Raw genomic sequence first — 21,134 nt, 5'->3', positions numbered from 1 at the left:
CACATAGACAGATTACCATATTTCCTCTATTAGAAGCACACCTCCAATAGCACATGAATAGATTATCATATTTCTTCTATTAGAAGCACACCTCCAATAGAACCACGTGGATACATTACCATATTTTCTCTATTAGAAGCACACCTCCAATAGAACCACATGAATAGATTACCATATTTCCACTATTAGAAGCACACCTCTGATAAAACCACATAGATTACCATATTTCCTCTATTAGAAGTACACCTCCAATAGAACCACATACATAGATTACCATATTTCCTCTATTAGAAGCACACCTCCAATAGAACCAGAAAGACATGGAAATACATGCAAACATCTGATTAAAATATAATTCTAGTTTGTTTGTTTTTTTCAGTGTAATAATTTTATTTTGATTTATTATTTATTTTGCTGCTAGCTTCTGAAAATTTTGGAGATCATGAAATCCCACAATGCATGTGGCATCATGTTATGTAATAATAAAAAACAAAAAAATATATAAAAAAACAAAAAAAATACACGCCATACAATACATAAGAACTTAATTACATTGAAATACAGTATTCAGTTTATAATACTGTAGAATTATTTATATTTACATGTATTTGATATTTTTTATAGATATTTTTGCTGGAGGAGTAAATCATGGAGAATAAAATCGAGTGAAATAACTTTTTTCTCAGATGATTCTGCAATTAGTTAAAATAAATGATGTGCCACCTCAAATGAAGGGTTGCAGAGAAAATAAACTTCTTGTGTATCCAAAATTACTGTCAGTTCTTGTTTCCAAAGTTTTGTTCTTAACGAATATGTAAGTACAATGTACATACAGCTTGCATTTGCAAAAGAAGCCATTAAGTAAGTGACGGGTTGCATTTGCCAACACAACAGCAGCAAAAATCTCCAATAGCAAATACAGATGAAAGATTTGTTAACGAAAATAGTAATTTGAGGATTTACAGCTCCGATCTCAAACAAGAAATGCCAGAATATCTCATAGTGATAAATGTAATCTTTGACTTGAGCAAGATTTACACGTCTGGTTTCATTCCGATGATTCGTCTTATCTCATCTTGTTTTCTTATAACAGGGGAAATTCAATTTTGAAACGTGATTATTGACGAGAAAAGAACAGGTTGCCTTGGAAACCTGGGAGTTCAGGGAGATACAATGACATCACCTAACTCTGGATGAGTTTGAAAAAAAAAAAGAACTTCAAGTCCAGCATTTTGTGTAAACAACTGTGTTGTGTTCAGTGGATAGATGGATTTGTATGGTACGCGATATGATTGCATATACTGTATGTATCCATGTTCATCGCATTCCAAGCGTCAAACAGATGATCATAGCTTCTTTAAAACATTAGCTAAAGATGACAGTTTGTTATGCCGAGTGAAACAAGAGTATATTGGGCAATGACGGGATTGATAATATATAAAAACTATCAAAGAAATGCTTCAAATACAGTGTTCAGGAAATTCCTGTTGCCTAATTGGCACAAAATTTGGCGACGGAAAACTAACAAAAAAAATCAGCCGAATAAATGTGGTTGCATTGTTCAGACTGCATGCGAGAAGAGGCAAAAAAACAACAACTAAAAAACACCTTGTTTCCATGGCAACCATTAACTCGCCAGGTAATAATCCTGGTTGTTTAATCTTAGAGAAATGAAACGATACACCTTCAAGGGGGATCTAGAAATATATGTTTCTTGTATGTAAATTTCATCCTATGATACTTTATCAAAAAAGCAAGTTAATACCAGTACCGGTAGTTCAAATAGTGGTACATATCTTTTCTAAATATTCTCATTAAATCTACATACAAACACTGGGTGAGGAATTGTTGCTAGGTTTGACCTAATTGTACCGGATATATGGATTATAAAAGGCACGACCGATCAACGTACTCTAGATTTGGAAAATAGTTGTATTAATCAGCAGATGGAAGCTTAGATACCAATATACATGTACATAAATCCTGTTCGTTATTATTTCAGATCCCTGGGGCGGTTCCGACTGAAATGATACCATTCTACACTATTCTCTAACAGCCAGGATGATTGTTTATTTAAAAAAAAGGAACAATAATTCATTGTCAAGATGTTCCTAGAATATTCAGTGTTCCAGTAAATTTCTTAAATCAAGCATGTTGTTAAGATCAAATTTCACAATTGCAACACTGCCTTGTCGACAACGACCAAAGTTAAATAAAACAGTATAAAATAATTTTCATTAGATACAAATTTTGAAATATGTGCAAGCCCATTTTGTTTTGAATAATTTCTGTGTAAAGTGGTCAGCTTTTCTGCATATAGTTCTTCATTCTTTTATGCTTGGTCAATAGGGGTCAACCATTTGAAATTATGGGGGGGGGTTGTCTTTTTTGTACTTTTTTATTTTTCTTGAACATGCCAAAATTGTCATTAAACATCTTGTACGCATTTTTTTCTCTTCGTGCCTAGCCTGAATAATTTTAGTTAACAAATCTTTGACCCCCCCTAAATGTTTTTAAAATGGCTGACCCCTAGTAACAATTCACATTTTCTAATTAGTACCGTAACTAAGCATTATTATGATAATTGGTATGGTATAAAATTTAAGATCTCTGGTGATTTATCACCTATATGTACAATCTTCTCAAAAATTGGCTGAGTTTTGAATAAATACCATTTTTATGCTAAAAACTGAATCATGTTATCATTATGATTTGATACTTCTGATTTGAATCAATCATCAATGGCAATCATGAAATAGCTGAATAATTTTGATGAAAACTGTCAGTCATTCTGATTAAATCTATAGACCATACATGCAGCATAGGTACATTCTGAAATGTGTACAGCACAAGTTATGGGAGGGAAAATATTCATTGATCTCTCGAAAATAACTGTATTAAAAAAAAAAGAATGGCTGTTTACAACTACAAGTTATCAGAAATCTGCCATAATCGTTTGTTAACACAATTAACAGCTCATTTGTATAATTGCTTCTCACATGCCAAGCTTTTGAATCAAAGAAATATTTTTTTTTTATCACTCAATATTTTTTCGCATGAATGGCAATTTGTTTCTTTGTAGTCAGCATGAATGTCTATTAACCTTTTTTCCCTGTCATTGTTACTTTTTATTATGAACAAAATTATGAATTCAATGAATTCTGTTCTTTTCTTCGATTTCATTAAAATTAAAGTGTACGCAGTGACGACTTGTGACTATATGAACTAAGGGTACAAAAATACAATGATTAAAAACAATTTTCGTAAAATATTTTAGCAAGAATAATGTGTGTTACTTCTTTTTTCCAGTAGTAGTTGGAAATCTTGCCACCACCAGTTCCTTCTTCTCATAACAAAATAGTCCCACTTATAGTCTGCACTTTCCTTCAAAAGATTGGGACAAATAATTTTTTTTTTAGTAAAAACTGAAAATTCTCTAAAATTTTATCTGTTGGTTCTAGTATTGAAGAATTATAAGAAAAAAGTGCAGGAAAATTAGGGTGAGAAATCTGGTGGTAAAAAGGTTGAAGACGTAGCTGTCAGCTGTACAATGTAAAATGCAATTAACAATCTCAATTAAGTAATTTAATTGACAGACAGGAATTTCAACCCAATGAATAAATAATTTATGTGAATTATTCAAGAAGTGAGAAATCTACTTGAAGTGACTTTGGCTTATCTTATATATTTTCTCATTTAATGATTTTAAATATTCTATAATTTAAATTTTTATTTAATACGCTTACAGACAAAATACCACTTAGTTGTACAATGTAGTTCACAAATAACGGTTAAAGTGTGGTGGTCGTCGCGCAGCGCGTGTTCGAATTTCATGTAAATAAACAATGTATTTTACACTTGTTGTATACGTCGCTATGAGTCCCATATCGACGACTGCCGCCCTTTAAGCATTGCACAATATTATTAATTATTCATGAAGATGTTGATTTCTAACAAACATTAAACTGACTAATAAAAGAATACAACAAATTTAAATAAAGGTCTGATCAGATTCCTAAAATAGTGAATTCAAGTCACTGGGAAGCCAAAGCTACGTAGTAATGCAGTTCTAATCAAGACTGTTTTCCTGATGAGCATATGTTGTCTACATTAAATCAGTTTCACATTCTGAGCAATGTTCTATGCTTCCAGCAGTTCTATTTACAGACCTGTGAGATATCAGTAATTCCAACCAAAGCTTCAAATTCAGCTTCAGGAAAGTGCTTTGAATATAATTTTGTTGGTTCTTGGTTTTTTCAGGTGGGAGGAACAAATAGACTGATTGTGCAGTTAAAGCTCAAGATGAGGTTCAAACGACAGGACTCAAAATTACCAGCAGCCTAAGGTGTACACCTACATTTGTTCCACAGTTATCATTTCCCAAATTGAGTTGCTCAACCGGTCTACTCAAAAATAATTAACAAAATATAATTACTTTACATTGGAAGAGTAGTAGTCCTCGTGCCATGCATGCGCGAGATATATGGATCTCATATAAACAAAGATGGCGACGCAGATCAATGAGTACAAATGTTACAAAGCTTTAATTAGGTAATCTTTTTAGGTGATTGAAGGTATTGAAGTAGTCACCAGGGGTAATTAGTGCAAGTCACGCCCAAGTCAAACCCCATACTTGTGATTTCCATTAGAAGAGTGCATTGGATTGTGGGAAAATCAATGTGTGTCAACACAAATGTAGCACAAACGCAGTGCGACAGCTACCGCCATTTAAAACTATGGGTGTCCTAAACAAATTTAGTAATATGATATTTATTTACTTATAATCACCAAATAGTCTACAAAATATCACCAATTTGATTATCACATTATAGCTTTTAAAACTGCTAGTACTGCAATCTTTAAATTATGTGCAATTTTGAGCCCTGAAACAGTTTAAATGTATAGATATTTTAATAGTATGTGACTCGTAACGAAATATGGCAATACTTCACAACCAACATATAAACTAAACGTATTAGTCATTGTATACTGGTGCATAGTATAGGAATACAAAGCAATAGCAAGTTGAAGAAGTTAATGGGTTAGTCTAGCATATATAACAAGATCGTATCTTGACACTTAAATGGGTAGCACAGGGTTGCGACACTATCTCCCCTCAAGACTTTTTTTTTGATACATACTAAGTTGTATAGTAACCAAGGAAACAAAAATTTATTTGTTTGTTTGTTTGATTTGTTATGTGAATTTTTGACTCAAGAGTGAATTTAATAGTTGTACTCTAATTGTTAAGGGAACTTGCATCTTGATACGACACAAAGCGATAAAGAACTGTAAGTGAACACACCCAATGCAGTGACATACACAATACCTCCAAGAAAATTGAACTGTGTTTTTTACCTTTTCTTCAACTTCTACCATGCATTAATTCTACACAATAGTATTAGCTTCTGTACACCAATGTACACATTCAGGATATACGATCAAAATACTGGTGAAGAATATAGACCATTCTTTTTTTGTGTTCTATGGAAGTTTTTTCAAGCCAAACAAACTGGCCTATATTCACACTGGTGTCAAATCGATCGTGGAGTCTAATCAACCGTGAATTTTAATTTGAAATACGTACTATATCAGACTCTACAACTTTTTTTTTGAAAGACAACTTAAATAATGGTGAACACGGCAAACTATATTGTTTGCATGCTCTCCTTTTGTCATGTACACAGAGTTGGTATGTAAATAAACAAGTATGAAATACTACTGAGAATATTTAACAACATTACAACACCTTTAATACGCAGTGTACAGATCAATCCCTGGATTATGCACTACCCTCGTTCATGTTGCTCTAACTTTTTGCAATTTGTATTTAATAGTGAACATTTCCCTGGGTTTCTTAAAACAGAGAATCACATTTTGCACAATTTTCACCTTGTAAACTCACTCAGTTTATAAAATTGTAAAAATTGCTAGCAGCAAATATTTGCTATCGGCTGATACAACTCTAAATGTTTGTGATAAATATTAGCATTATTAATTAGCATTGTTTTACTAAAAATTAAAAAAATATTATATAAAATTAAAAAATTAAGTTATCGTCCCAAAATGAACAAATCTGATGAGCTCAAAGCCATATTTCTAACTATTTTTTAGGAATATATTAAAATGGTTCATTTTTTCATTGATTTCAATGCAGAATACGTAATTAGATACCATATTTGTCCTTTTAGAAGCATTTTTACATTCGGTGTTTCTATGGTCAAAATAAGTGATAATATTTAAATGTTCCAGTAAACAATAAATGCATTTATTTGTCTATCTGTGCACAGTCACTCTACTAGGAGAGTGACTGTGTTCTGTGATTCTATAGTTGTGATTTTAATAATGCAAATACAGTACTATTAAGTACTTAATTTTCACTTCACTTTTTTTCTGATAGGATGAATCAGTGAAAATAAAAATAAAATTTTCTCATGATTTAAATTTAACTCATCAAAATTCTGTCATACAAAACAGCAAAAAATTAATTCACACCAAAATAAAGTATTTTACAGTATTCATTAAATTAAATTAATCGAAAAACAAATTTCACCTAAGACATTTCCTTCCAATGTTAGCTGTGACAATGTGACAATCATAAATAGTAACCAAAATAACTTTGTTATCAGTAAATAACACAATGGAAGCCTCCATGCATAATGGACAGCAATTAATGAAAAAATATTGAATACATAAAGGTTTAATAATTAAAAAAATAACAAAGTTTACAATATAATTAGTCTGTACTTTCAACCCAATTTGGTAATAAATGCCATTAATTGAATAATTAATGATAAAGTAATTAATAAGGGAGGCAGTTATCACATGAAAATAACACATTACGAAATGTACATGTCTATTACGATGTTACATTGCTACATTGCCAGGTATCAATGCCATGCATGTCGGGGTTCACTCAAAAGTAACAATTGACAGTAAATTACACGCAGAGCTATTTATGTATTATTATTAAAAAGCATTCATTTTACTTTCATCAATCCCTCATATTACATCACATATATTTAAAACCAAATTCAGAAACAGCATTCGTCTTCCAATTCTTTACATTGAAAACGGCCATGTAATTTCTCGTACAGGGTTTGCAGCATGAGACCATTACATTTACAATTTACACATTGTATATTTCATTGCTGCATGCACGATGCATCCTTTTTCCCCCCCGTAAAATTAAAGAACTGGTAATATTTTTCATGTCATGTAAAAATCATGCCATAAAAATGCCTGAGAGGAGACAGTTGAAAAAAAAATTTGTTTGATATCTGTCCGATGTAATAAAAATAAGCACGACCAGAGATGATCAAATTCTGTACTGTATTTTCCTCCCTTCCCAGTATTTCACGTTAAATGTTTGAATCGCCGAACATGACGATATACGAGAATCTAAAACCCCGTAATGGCTTTTTACACTCCCCATAATCTTCAGCACGATTCAATGAACCATAATACTTCATTATAAACAGGAAACTTAAATAAAGACACTAATAATAAAAGTTGCTTTTTTTAAAAAAAAAACATTATTACATAATACCACTATTTACACTGATGGCAACATTGGCAAACAATTGTTTTTTTTTAATTGGTACTCTTGAACCTGTTCTTTGTGATCATGTAGACAACCCCTTCTATTAAGATTTGACCTTCAATTAAAATCAATACTTAACATCTAACACAACCGTCAAGTGTTTTTGCATCATTTCATTCCTCTCCCCTGGTTATTTCAAAAGTATGAGAAATAGATTATAGCGTGAAAATGGGGGATTATGGTTGTGTTATGTTCTCAGCTAGTACTGTGCATGCAACATAAACACATTAATTCACATATTTCCAATCATCATGTCTAAGTCACCCTGCCTAATTAAAAACTAATTATCTGGTTTGTCTAATAAACACACGGGAGCTATGGTGATTGGACTGATTAATTGTCTTAAAATGTTACCGGTCCCCAATTTTGCTAACATGAATAAGAATAAAATACTCACAGCGAAAACCAGCACTGATAATGTCTTCAAAATTACAGTCTGAATTTGATGAAACTCAGGGCATGTAACGGCATGCAATGGTACGTATGAATCTGACTTCACACAAGTTAACAGTACTACTGTATAAAGCACTCTCGTCTGAAGCGATCACAACATGCACACTACACGCATAGACTGACTCTAGCACCGTGAAAACCACTGAATATTAAACAGGCAGTGTCGAGCCTACGTATACCTGCCTCATTTGCATAAGAAGAGGCAAGCGGTGAACCATGAAAGCACAATACACATGGACAATGAATACACAGGTTGTTATACTCATACAACTGATGACCCACCTGAGACTGTGTGGCAAAAGCAAAGAACGGACGTAAAGTATCCCTTTCCAATGTCAATATCATTTGTCACATTAGTAATATCAACCCGGCCAGCATTTGAAGTGTTCTGCATATTAGCCAAGCTGTGCAACAATAACACTGTTCATTGCTCAATATTAGACATATTTAGTAAATTGGTGTGAATATATTGTGTGATTGGGAAAGCACACTTCCACATTAACACATGTATATACCGGTACCTCTTTCTATATCTACATATATAGTGTAGAAAATGGAAAAAAAATTATTACTAAAAATATGAATTGAAAATTGAACTACTGCCAGGTATATCTCCAATTTGAATAACTGCAAGTAACAAATAATGGTCAATTTGTTTTAAATCTTTTTAATAGCATATAATCAAATTATAATCAACATATATAATCAATATTTGATTATGTTCATTATAATTTGGCACATTTTCCTCTCTAGAATACAAATTATCTTCCAATTTACTTTAATAGATGGTATTTGCATATTGGCGAGGTCCTTTCAAGTCTACACTTGGATGCTCAATTTTATTTTAAGACAACAGTGTCCACACCTGTACAATTATTGATTATTAAAATTGATGTAAAATTTCCATCCATCAATACTTTACATCAATGCTGCCTGTGCATCAAGACATTTTCATCGAATAATCACTTTAAGACGTGGCAGTCTGAAAAGCGTTGATATACCGATACTTGATGAAGGTAATCAAGTCCTATTCAACATACGCTTGACGTATAAAGGAGGTTATCATATCATGTATATAATATTAATAATGATGATCCAAAAAATGACACAAAAAAAATATGGATAGATGTTGATCATGATATGAAATGACGTACAACCATTCGAACCATTAGAGGGAAAGATATGAACAGTGACATGAGTGGTCATAAAAACGTTTTGCTGTCAAAAAGGATAGAATTGAAAAGGAATTTGTTCTAATTTGGTACATAGCTTCTTGTCTCCTTCACTAACAGTCAACAATAGCCTTATCACTGTTATATTACTGACGTGCGTTCACACGTAATAGCGACAAAGTGCGATCAAAACGTCATTATTCATCAACTATTTGACGAGAGATTCAGTGATTGCTTGTGATTCTGAATTATGAGCAATAGATTGTAAATCGCAAGTTTAAAAAAAAAAAAATCATTTTATCATGTAATTGATCCATTTTCAGAACAGTACTAGTATTGCATCTTTTTGCACAGATTATTTGTGTGTAAAATAAAATAAAAAACAAATACTTTTAGAAACCTAATTTCTTAATTTAATTTAAAATATATTTTTTTAAATATAACCCAAATTCAGAAAAAGTCAGCTTTAAAACTTAATCTTAATTTACGTCATACAGCTACCATTATATTGTATTTGTTGTAGTCATGTGTAATTGTGATGCAAAAACAAACCAGCCGTCGCATACATTAGTGACAAGCAAAAAGTGGATAATAAGCACTGCTGTTTTTCTCAACAAGATTATTTTATAAAAAACACCATTAATTATTGGTTTTTATCACAAAAAATTTTAAAGACTATTTTAGTGGCAGTGGGACTATATCAATCACACTTATAAGCTCACGATACTACCAATGTTGTTTTCATGGCTGCTATTTTCCCATATCAACATGGCAAACCTATATATAACCATTAATGAAATTGACATATTTATTGTCTTTGTGTCTTGATCTAGTGATGTAGATTTTCAATGCTTTTGTGCAACATGATACAAATTTATGAGAGAAATGAAAAAAAATACAAGTTTCTTCTTTTCTACTTTGTTACTAAGTGATATAAGGTGACAATTGGTACATCAGGATTAATGTCATCACTCGTATAAGTGAATGACAGACGTAGACAGCTAAATGCTCGCAAATTGCACAGTACGTGTATAAGCATATTAACCTTTTCATCAACCTTGTCACCGATTGTCACTGCACACAATTAATGCATCGTCCAGTAATGTATGCTGCTTACTTTCAGTCATAGACTGTCTTTTCGGCTTAAAACAGACATGGAAATGAGGAGAAAACAAACAAAAAGCAAACATAACTATTTTATCGCAGGGGCAAATCTGTGCTTTGGCGTGTTATTGAGGAAGCAACGACTGGCTTACACAAAGCAGCAAGCAACGAATGCCTCACCAAGACTGGTCAGTCAACATCAGCTGAAAAACCGTCAAGGTGGTTTTCCAGGCAACTAGTCACCTGACGCCAAAGTTAGTTGCCACGTGTGCCTAATATTGTTGCCGTGTTACCATATGTGTTACTCATTGCACTACCTCAAGTAACAGGGCTACTGTTTTAATATGGCGCACTATTATTAAACCATCTTCTGTAACTTTTTTCTTTCAATTTTATTATTTTACTGATTTTTCTTATTGACAAATATATGAAACACTTCATCTAGTCCACCTGACATACGTACCCTTGAACAAACAAAATTTTTCGCAACCATAAAATACTGGCTGCATGATTTTAATAACATTTCCCCCCAAACTTATGACATTTTTATTGAAATGCCAAATTATTACAGTACCACTTTGCAAATGAAGACATGTTTAATGCTGATAATTCTTCTATTTTATGTAGTTTTTCACAATTTGTTACTTTTTGGTCAAATGGACACATTTCTCATTGTCTACAGGTGTTGATAAAAAATTATGCAGGGAAATGTGACAAAAGATGACCTTGGTGTTCAAAAAGTTAATGCTTTGCAAATTGTCTAATTAATATGCACAGGCGATCGATACATAAAACTATTTTGTGAAATGTGACAAAAGATGACCTTGGTGTTCAAAAAAGTAATGATACGCAAATTACCTAATTAATATGCACAGACAGTACATATAACTTTTTTGTGAAATGTGACAAAGGCGTTTTTATTTTATTATCTAAATTTGTGTAGCCAAACATTGTATTATGTATGAACTGAGTGTTGTGTCTGTATTATTATGTAGCATGCAATTCAGTGGGTTGCTGGTTTAAGATTTATTGCTGAGTAGTGGAACGTTCTACACTGATGATCTGCTTATTAAAATAGAAAGAAACTACTGTATTTGCTAATTGATGTTTGGATAAATTAATTTAATATATTCTTATATGGTCCGATAGTAGTTGTACATAAAATTTGATGGGAAAAAGTATTCTCCAACTCATTGTTGAAAAAGAAAATTTCCTGAGATGATGATTTTTTTTTCTGATATCAGATTAGGGACATGATCACTTGACATTTAACCTAATATGAAATGTAAATTGCACAGGAATAAATAAGGGAATAATTTCTTAAATAGTATAATTAACACATATATATATAATTTTTACTGTAATATTTCAATATTTTATCCAACAAAATGAAAAAGTGAAGTGCATAAAAAGCACATTTTTTTAGTCAGCTTTATGTGAATAAAAGTGGGATATACATCCTGAGTGGATCATTTCCACCTCAGCTGTGAGGCTTCAGATCCAATCATTTGATGTCAAATTACGAACCATTGTTGTCGAAATCAATACACATCCTTTCTATCGTAATTGCGTTTATTTTTCCCCCGCATACAAATTTGATATTTGATCCTTAATTTACAATGAGCTATAATACATTTGAGTAAATGCTTTGAATGCTGTCACTCATGTGGCTTAAAATTGGCATAATTTAGAAAAACAAATTTTTTAATATAAATGGTTCACCGTTTGACCTTTAACCCAGTCAACTTTTGTCACCTTTCACAAAATAAGAAGCCACATAATTTTTTTCGTATTTTTTCCAAAGTTGGGAAATTATGCATCATGAATGTTATCTGAAAAATGACATGAGCCTTTAAGATAGACTGTGCCTTTAAGCTGGTCTACTAACCAGCAGTCGCTTTACGTGATAGTTTGTGATATTGACAATTTGTTTCACCTTCACAAAGTGAGTCTTCAACACATCATCTACCAGAGCTTTTTTATGCAAACGTTATCGACAATCCATGAATATAGTATATGTGGATGCTTTTAACAGTCGATGTGTTAATGCAAAATTGACCCAGCTTTTTTTGTGATTTGCGAGTATATGTCTATATTTTACACATTCCACTGTGCTGTCCCAATTTCCTGTCGCAATCAAATTTGATTCATCAGCAGCTACATGTATGATGCGTTATATACTCGCCAAGTTGCCATGAATAGATCAAATTTACGACCTAATGTCATTAACAGGGACGATGAAGACACAGGTATAATAATCTGGCAAGTCAGAAAGAAGACTTAGAAAAAACCACAAATGATTTGAGTAAATTAAATTTGCAGGAGCAAAATCTAAAAACGAGAAAATGAAAAGACTGCCTCTGGCAATGGTGAGAAAAAAGTCAGCCATTTTAAATTGATATTTGCATATCGTGCCAGTTTAGAGTAATGAGGTTTGCATGAATTCAACATGAACACAAATTGGCACAGCTGTTTGGAACTCTTGGAATTCAACTTTGGTCGAGAATGGGAGACTGTTAAAAAAAAAAAATTAATTTCAAATATTAAGCACAGTTAATTTTCATCTCAAAACTGGTTCTCGTTCTCACAGAGGGTTTTCTTTTTTCAAATTACCTAACTGATCCATGTCGTCACTTCAAGTGGCGCCACTTTTTCGCAAACATTGCTGGTGTCTGTATTGAGTCGTCATTTAATTGTCCGTCTAGACTACCATGGGTGGCAGGTATTTATAGGTATCTTGCCAGCACTTATTTGTTACAACAATATGGGTCAAAGAATTAATGCATGTATCACTGAATTTGAGATACACACCATGATAACAATTTGAGGTATTGTATAGGAGTTGTTTACTAGAGCAGAGTGTCACACAGTTGCCGGGCAAGCTGTGGTTCTATTGAGCAGAGATTTAGGAAGTATTACAAAAACAAATCAGCTAACAAGAGAACAACATGACCTAATTTGACCCTCTATTTTGTAATTCCATTATATTATTTGGAAGCGGGTCAATGTCTTCTCTCAATGAAGAATGTGTTCACATGTGTTAGAAGCTGTAAACAGAATGGTATAATGTGAAATTTCTTAAAATATTAATCATCAAATTATGGATTTAGCAATGACATTTATCTTACTTTTCCTGCAAAAAACTTTGACCAAAATTTGATAGTTTTCGATATTTTTTTATCTAATTTCAACATTTATTTTGTACATTAATACTTTGCAAAATTTGCAGCACTGAAAATCTCCCTTGGGTGTAGCAGTGATTTTTTTAAAATTCAGTTGTCGTAAATGCAGTTTTCTAACAGATACAATACAAAAATCAAAACTAAAAATAGTTTTTCATTGTTTTTCTCCCCGACAAGACTATTAAAGGCAGCCATATTGAAAGGCAGGTCAAAATAGAACAATCATATTCTAAGCATCCCTACTTAAAATTAATAATTTTTTTGTAGTGGCGCCCTCTAGCGTTCATATTAGTCAGCATATGTGTCCACTAAATTTCCTCGGAAGTTGAAGATACACCATTTTGCATGCCCAAACATGTTCTGTTTTGGGGTGTAATGTAAACATGCATGCGGGTGTACCAATCGACACGACAAAAATGAGGTTTTCATTTTACGAAATATCAATAGACTGACAAGTTTGTATTTGCAACATGAAAAAGATTGGCTAAAATCCCTTGTTTTTTTTCAATCAACATAACCAGAATTTATATAATTTTTCTATAGTTTCAAACCATCGATAAAACAAATTAAGAATTTTATTTACGATGTTTTGAAGAGTGCAAATGCAGACATTTGACTTTTACCTCTACGATTTGAAGGCTTTGAGGAAGTCCCTAGTCACACATCAATTTTATGGTATATGTAAACTGGGAAGCTGATAGCTAACGAAGGTGTTTACTAAGTAGTCACTAGGGTCAGCTCTATTCATCAGCAAGTGTGTTCATTTCACAGGCACTTTCCAGACATCATCTAGGAAAAAACACTGCAAGGTAATTAGAGAAATATCAAACACAAAATTGCATTCAGTTTTTTTCTCTTAGAGAGTACATTTTTATCATATGCTAAATTATTTATTAGAACTGTCTTTGCTCAGAACAATTTTGCATTTTTATTTCAGTTTTGAAATTTACTAAATTAGTGCCAAACTTAATCATACATTTGGAATTAATTTATTATTATATGCTAAAATATTCATCAGAACTGTCTTTGCTCAGAAAAATTTTGCATTTTTATTTCACAGTTTCGAAATTACTTACAAATATGTGATTGTGGCATTAATTTAATTTAAAAAAAGTACCTTATCAGATATCGGAATTATCTCACACTTATTATATATATTAACCCATTGAACACTAAAGACAATTCCTGACATCATTCACAAAATAAAATGTTGTGTTTTTTATCTAGGCATGTAGCTAATAGAAAATTATGTTCATTTGATTCAAAATAATCAAAAATATTTTAATTAATTGAAAAATTAATTGCCTTTTTTACTATGGGTTAATTATACCAGCTGTTTTGGAAGAAATAAGGGATTAAGATTAACAGGAATTACTAATCATGTAATCTTAGGTGGCCTGATAATAGATCAGTATCATCACAATCTGATTACTAACCGTATTCCGATTACTAATCGCCTCCCTAGTTGAGAGTTCCCCATAACAGTATCTAGGACAACAATTTAAAATTGAAAATGTCTCAATTACAAGCCGCTTCGGTAGTTCCAATGTGAAATCCATTCAAACAAACCTGTGAATAAGTGTCATTGTGAATTCAGAACAAAGTGTTAAACGAGAAACAAATCCTCCATTTTTTCACTGAATTTAACATGTTGACACCTTTATTGTATTGGTAATCCGTCAAAAAGCATTCCATTCGATCCAGGTAAATTATTATGTGAGCTGATCAACACAAACTTAGGTGGATCTAACAATTTTATGAATCAACAGCAAACTAGGGAGACCTAAAACCACAGCAAACTTAGGAAAACTACATGTACATTGTATATAAATAAATAAGTGAAAACAATCAAACTAAATATGCAAATTTGATGATTTGAATCGGCGATGTGTTCGAAACTATGCACGTGCACGGGGAGCTAGGGCTCACACAACTATTTTATAAATTGTGTTGGCATGATTGGTCATAAGGATAAGTACGATAGTTACTACAATGAACAATGTTTGTGTTCTGAACTTCTGAACCAGACAACAGAAAAACAAAACTTGTAAAACAGTAAAATCTGCACATGCAAAGTTCTGACAACAATGCTGCTGCTTTTAAGGATGTCCAAGTGGGTGAGATTTTGTGAAAGTTAACACCAAGTATTCAAATTTAATTTTGACATTCATTGAAAAGGGCAAGGAATAATTTAACTGATATGAAACACGAAGAGTGTGAACACTGCAGGAGTTTCTTCAAGAAACCCGCTATTTTTTAAGATTCATGAAATTTGCAAAATTCGTCTCTCGCGAAATGTAAGCAGTTTATATCATATCAACTTGCAGGGCATAAGGACTATGACTAATCTAATAAATCATGTAACACAATTCAGAACCCCTCCCCCCTCAAAATTCAATTTGTATGCAAATATGGTGCTGGTATCACATTACAAACTGGTTGTCATGGTAATCTGTTCAGGGAACTGCTTGTCTGCGTGATAATGCAAGTCTTACTGCAATGAAAGCTCTCATTATTTGTTTGAATAATAGAGTTTGTGCCGCAATAAATGGTGTGTTCAAGCCAGACGCATAGTTTCTCTAAATTACGCAATAATGAGACCTACGCTGAATTGCGAACACGTGACCTTCTGACCTTGTCATTCAACTATAAAATTGTTATTCAAATTACACTCATACATTAAAAAGATTGTGCATGCGTAAGCCGTTATACATCATTTGTTTGTCTCGCTACAAATGAGTTTTATATTTATTAATTCGGTTTATCTTTCAATACGCAAAAAATTTTCCCGAGTGATACGTCATTTGGCGCCAGATAATTTCCAATTCTTTAAATCTATGTCGACATTTTACGATTTCAAACAAGCTGGTACTTATTCGGTACAAAATATACTTAGTGTGACAGAAATACATTATTAAAACACTTCATGGAAGATTTACAAGTACGGCGTACACGTAGTTCTGCTGACATACGTATCCTACATAATTGAAACATAATAAGTAACCTTATGTCTTCAAGACTTAGGAATCTCTGATAATCATCAAAACCAATCAAACCTGTTTGATCACAAACCTAGTGCAATATTAATAAATTAATGCGCCACTATCAAGGGAAGCTGATGATCACAACGAGTATAAGGTTACCAGTATTGAGAGAACTGTTAAAACACCAGTCACATTTACAGGCAAGCTGGTTAATATATAGGAAAATGACTTAGACGAATTGTGTGTCAAAGAAGGCCAAGAGTTTGATGCTCCTTGTGATAAAAAATCTACTAGTTACAATCATACTTTTATAGCTTTTGTTGTTGAATATATATAATGTGCAACACGCAGATAAATGTACACCAGGAAAATTTAGCAGAAAAATAATAGAATACAAAAACACCTACATGTGTAGTTGTCATGTAAACGAACAAATATATTTCATATGTTTTGTATTCATCGCATGGAACCCATGTTGATCACTGCCCTCACCGCGCGACAACTATGGAAATGTGATATTTCATTTTTGGTATAATATATGCAAGCAAAATCTTACATATTTTAACACTTGTAAACATATTGATGAACTCCGCTCGTTAATTTAAATGGTAGAATGAAATTTGGAGCATTCACACATTATCTGAATGTATTTCTATTTTCAGTCTAGTAAATCCTGCTTGAGTATTAAGTTGATTGATACGTACGCCAGATATCAAGAAGCAGAGACTATATCCCTTGGTGATTGTTGCCAACAACGTGTAGTCACGGTTATCTTCAGTGAGATTACCAGAAAGCAGCAATTTGGGCTAAATCTCTAGACGTTATCGTAATTGACAAGCGCCATCATTCAATTAAAATAGCTTACACGACCTAGTTTCTGTGTGTATTTGACAATCATATATGCCGTCATATATATTCCTCATAATACATCATATTTGTGTAAGGTCAAAGTTTAAGTGGGGGAAATGTTGATTCCAAATGTTTATTTTTTATTTTTAAATCACAGTTGCACTGAAAGTCATCTACATCCCAAAGCACACCTAGTTCCATGTATGTCAATACCTACCTGTAGAGGGCATCCTTGTCGAAACATAACTGCTACATTAACCATATAATGGAGTATACACAGATAACAGACACCATGAATACAATAGTCATTCAAGAACTCGTATGATTGACTAATCTTTCTAAATCCCAAACCACATTTACAATATTTAGTGAGTATTTATTGTCATTTTAGTGTTCATCACAATCATTAGATCAAGGATTTCCAGCATGCAATAAGTTCTAACAAGTTTTCACAATTTTTCATGTCAAATAATCATTTTCTAAACAATTTTAAATTTCTTAATATCCATCTCATAGGCCATCACACTGTGAAATCATTGGTTTATATTATACTACCCAGCATGCAACTGTCTGATAACAAATATCTCAGGATCTTCTGCGATAACATTGCCCGCAAGTTGTTTTATTAACATTAACCCATACGTATAGCAGCGAACAATTCTGTTATTTTATTTTCATACTGATTACTCTTATGCACGCAAAACATGAAAAAGCGCAATAGCCATATATATAGTGACATTTAACTGAAGAACATTTTCAGATAAGATGAAACCTTAATTCTTACCATAGCTACTGTTATTGTGCACAAAAATTTACATTTATATCATAAAAAATAATAAAAGTGTTAAAAATAGTGAAAGTAAAATTTATACGTATAAAGTGCAATAGTGAAACTATAGAGGGCAGCAGACAATACATGTACCGAAATATGTGCTATTTAGATGAGCAATGTCTGAAACCTATATTTCCAAGATTCTGTCGTATTCACTAAGAAAGTGTGTAAAAATAAAAAAATTTTATACATGGATTTCAATTACCAGATACTTGTGTTAGCAAAAATTCATCTTCACATTGACCTTGACTTTCAAGCATACAATAAGATTCAACTTACCTTTATTTTCAAAGATAACCATCCAATTTATATACATGCAATAAAAGAGAGAGAGAAAAAAAAATGTTAAGTTTGTATTTAAAAGAATACTGCCCTGTATACAGTTATTACTTTTGTTTTTATGCATACTAGCACATTTCAACATATACTGCCCTCTATGTTGGCATTTGTGTCACAGCAGAGAAGTTTGTCTATATACTGCCCTCTGTGTTGAAATTCTTTACTTTTTTTTATATACCCGGTAGTCCTTTTTTTAAATACACATATTACCCGTTTTGATATAAGCAAAATTATAATTCAGCTCAAAATCCGATGAAACAAGCTATATTCTTTAATAGAATTCACTAGCTAAATTGCTAACCTATTCTTATATATATTGCATTTGAATAAATTTAGGTATATTTGCATACATTACTCTTAATACATAATTAATTAATGCAATACAGAAATTTAATCAATTGATGTAAAATATAAATTATTTCTCATAACAACCATTCAGCTTTGACTGTTTCGATTCAAATTATCTACCTGGGTATATCATACAAACACAAAATTACATTCAATTTTTGTAATATGCCATAAAATACAAACCATGACTAATATTAAGTGATGTTTTACAAGAATTTGTGATAATTCAGATGATAATCTGTCTCCCTGTAATCCACTAGATATTGTTATTAAGACCTGACCACCAATTTTATTATTTTAGATTCTCATTATTTTAAGTTGCATTCTGGGATCATTTCCATAATGTAATAGCAGTCTTGTGTAAAACTGAATAACATGAATTGGAATCATGCTAAATATTTTATGATTTGTGAATTCACATGCATTGACGAGCAAGCAAAATTTAATATTTATTTCCCCAAAATGTGCACATATTACTAATTTGGAGAGTTTGATATTTCAAAACTAATACAACCATTTCAAATTGAACATTAAGCACAATAGGTTTATAAAACATTTTGAAAATTGCTTGCAAAAAAAACAACAACATATGATCATTAGAATCAAAGAAAATAAATGATATGGCCGATGATACAAAATGCATCGTATCTTATAATAAACATGGCTATAGAAGCAAAGTTTATTTGTTGAGAATCGAGGCAATCAATCATGTAATGTGCACACTGAAATATGGAATTGAAACTCAATGCACGTAATCTTTGGAAAGAACTGCAAAGATAACAAAGGCAAAGACAAGGTTTTTATTGGTGAAAGTTTTGCAACTCTCTAAGGATTGTTAAAACTGACCAAAAAGCGTTGTCGTAGATTTCACTGCCGCAAATTGTGAGGATTATAGGAGTAAACGCTTTGAAAACGACAAGTTTAACATTAGATTAGCACCCCTGGAAATATTTAATTACATTTCATATTCATGTCAAATTCCTATGAAGCCATTTGACGACAACATCAAAGCCCCACATTAGTACAACAGGAAATTTACAAAAGTATCATTACACTGAGTTTGCCTCCATGGGGGGGGGGGGGGGAGATCAGAGCATAAGTCGATCTCAATAAGGATTATGACAATATGCGCATTACTATATTTTTTTCTGTCTATGATAATAATAATTTTATTAAAACGGTAGAGATGAATACAAATGTTGAGGTAATGATGTAGTTCTTGGGGTTCATAACATTGAATGGTTAGTGGTCAGAATGTACAACTGCATTAAGTATGATATGGTTGATTTACAGGTAATTCTATATGGATTTCAAGATTTCTTTGCAAAAGTTTTTCAATATTCATGAAGTAAGGAAACTTTGAGTTTTATTTTCAGTGCAAACAGTTGCTAATTTAGCATGCAATTATGCATTGACAGCTAGTGGCTAAGCAAGTTATACTTCTTCAGATTAAAAGAACTCAAAAAACCAACATGATCTTGTGGTATATATTGAACCGCTTTTCTCATCAATCATTCCCCAGCACATGATGAGAACGTCTGTGGAGACATATCACAAAATGTATTAGATAGGCCACAAAGGAAAACAATTTCCAGACGATGTCACAAACAAGCTTGATTTGATTGGTTTCATGATCACTTGCGCGTATTGCATTGTACACCTCTTGACAAGCATTAAGAATAGACATCAAGAAAAAAAACTGGTGAAAGTTAATCACTTGTATATTTCTTGAACTGCAATAATTTGGGGTAAACAATGACAGAATTTGTTATTATATCCACTTTTCTCTAAAACCATGTTATAAAAATGACCCGATAAATGTGCAGGTAATTTCTCAGCATAAGTTGACAGCGATGGCAACCGGAAATGAAACAGTGTAGCCAAGTACAGTGAATTTCATTGCTTCCAGTCAAAATCCTTGAAAACTCATCAGGTGAAAAAAAAATATTCTTTTACACAACACAGCAGGGATCAAGAAGGTCCATTCAACCGACTTAGAAAGTTCACCAGGATTTTGCTTAGATCTCCTCCACGACAATTGCACACCTCTAACAAGTACCTATAGTGCCAGTGCGCAAGTGTAGACACACAGAAATAAAAAATAGTTTCTCTCAGAATTGAAAATTAGAGGCCAAAACTTTTACCAGTAATAGTGGTTGATTTTATAAAATGTTAAAAGTTTAACACAGATAAAAAGTTGCTTGTTGGAATCAATCCTCACTGGCCAAATGTTTGATGTGATAGATATTTTCCAAACCCAATTTTTAT

At 32.3% G+C, this 21,134-nt stretch overlaps 1 protein-coding gene across 2 annotated transcripts in view; it reads right to left on the bottom strand.

Moving 5' to 3' along the window:
- LOC100374315 (3',5'-cyclic-AMP phosphodiesterase 4C-like) overlaps nucleotides 1–21,134 on the bottom strand; it is a 211,122-nt gene that overhangs the window by 115,522 nt on the left and 74,466 nt on the right. The window contains exon 1 of one of the 2 annotated variants that reach the window (XM_085503446.1): nucleotides 8,001–8,168. The exons of the other annotated variant lie outside the window; for it this stretch is intronic. The gene's annotated coding sequence lies outside the window, so the exon portion shown is untranslated. Of the gene's footprint in view, nucleotides 1–8,000; nucleotides 8,169–21,134 lie in introns of those variants that run through there. 2 annotated transcript variants of the gene reach the window in all.

Source organism: Saccoglossus kowalevskii, chromosome 9, assembly GCF_978046115.1.
Source record: "Saccoglossus kowalevskii chromosome 9, keSacKowa6.1, whole genome shotgun sequence".
NCBI lineage: Eukaryota > Metazoa > Hemichordata > Enteropneusta > Harrimaniidae > Saccoglossus > Saccoglossus kowalevskii.
The sequence above is the reverse complement of the archived record's forward strand: the minus strand, read 5'-3'. Positions and strand labels throughout refer to the sequence as shown.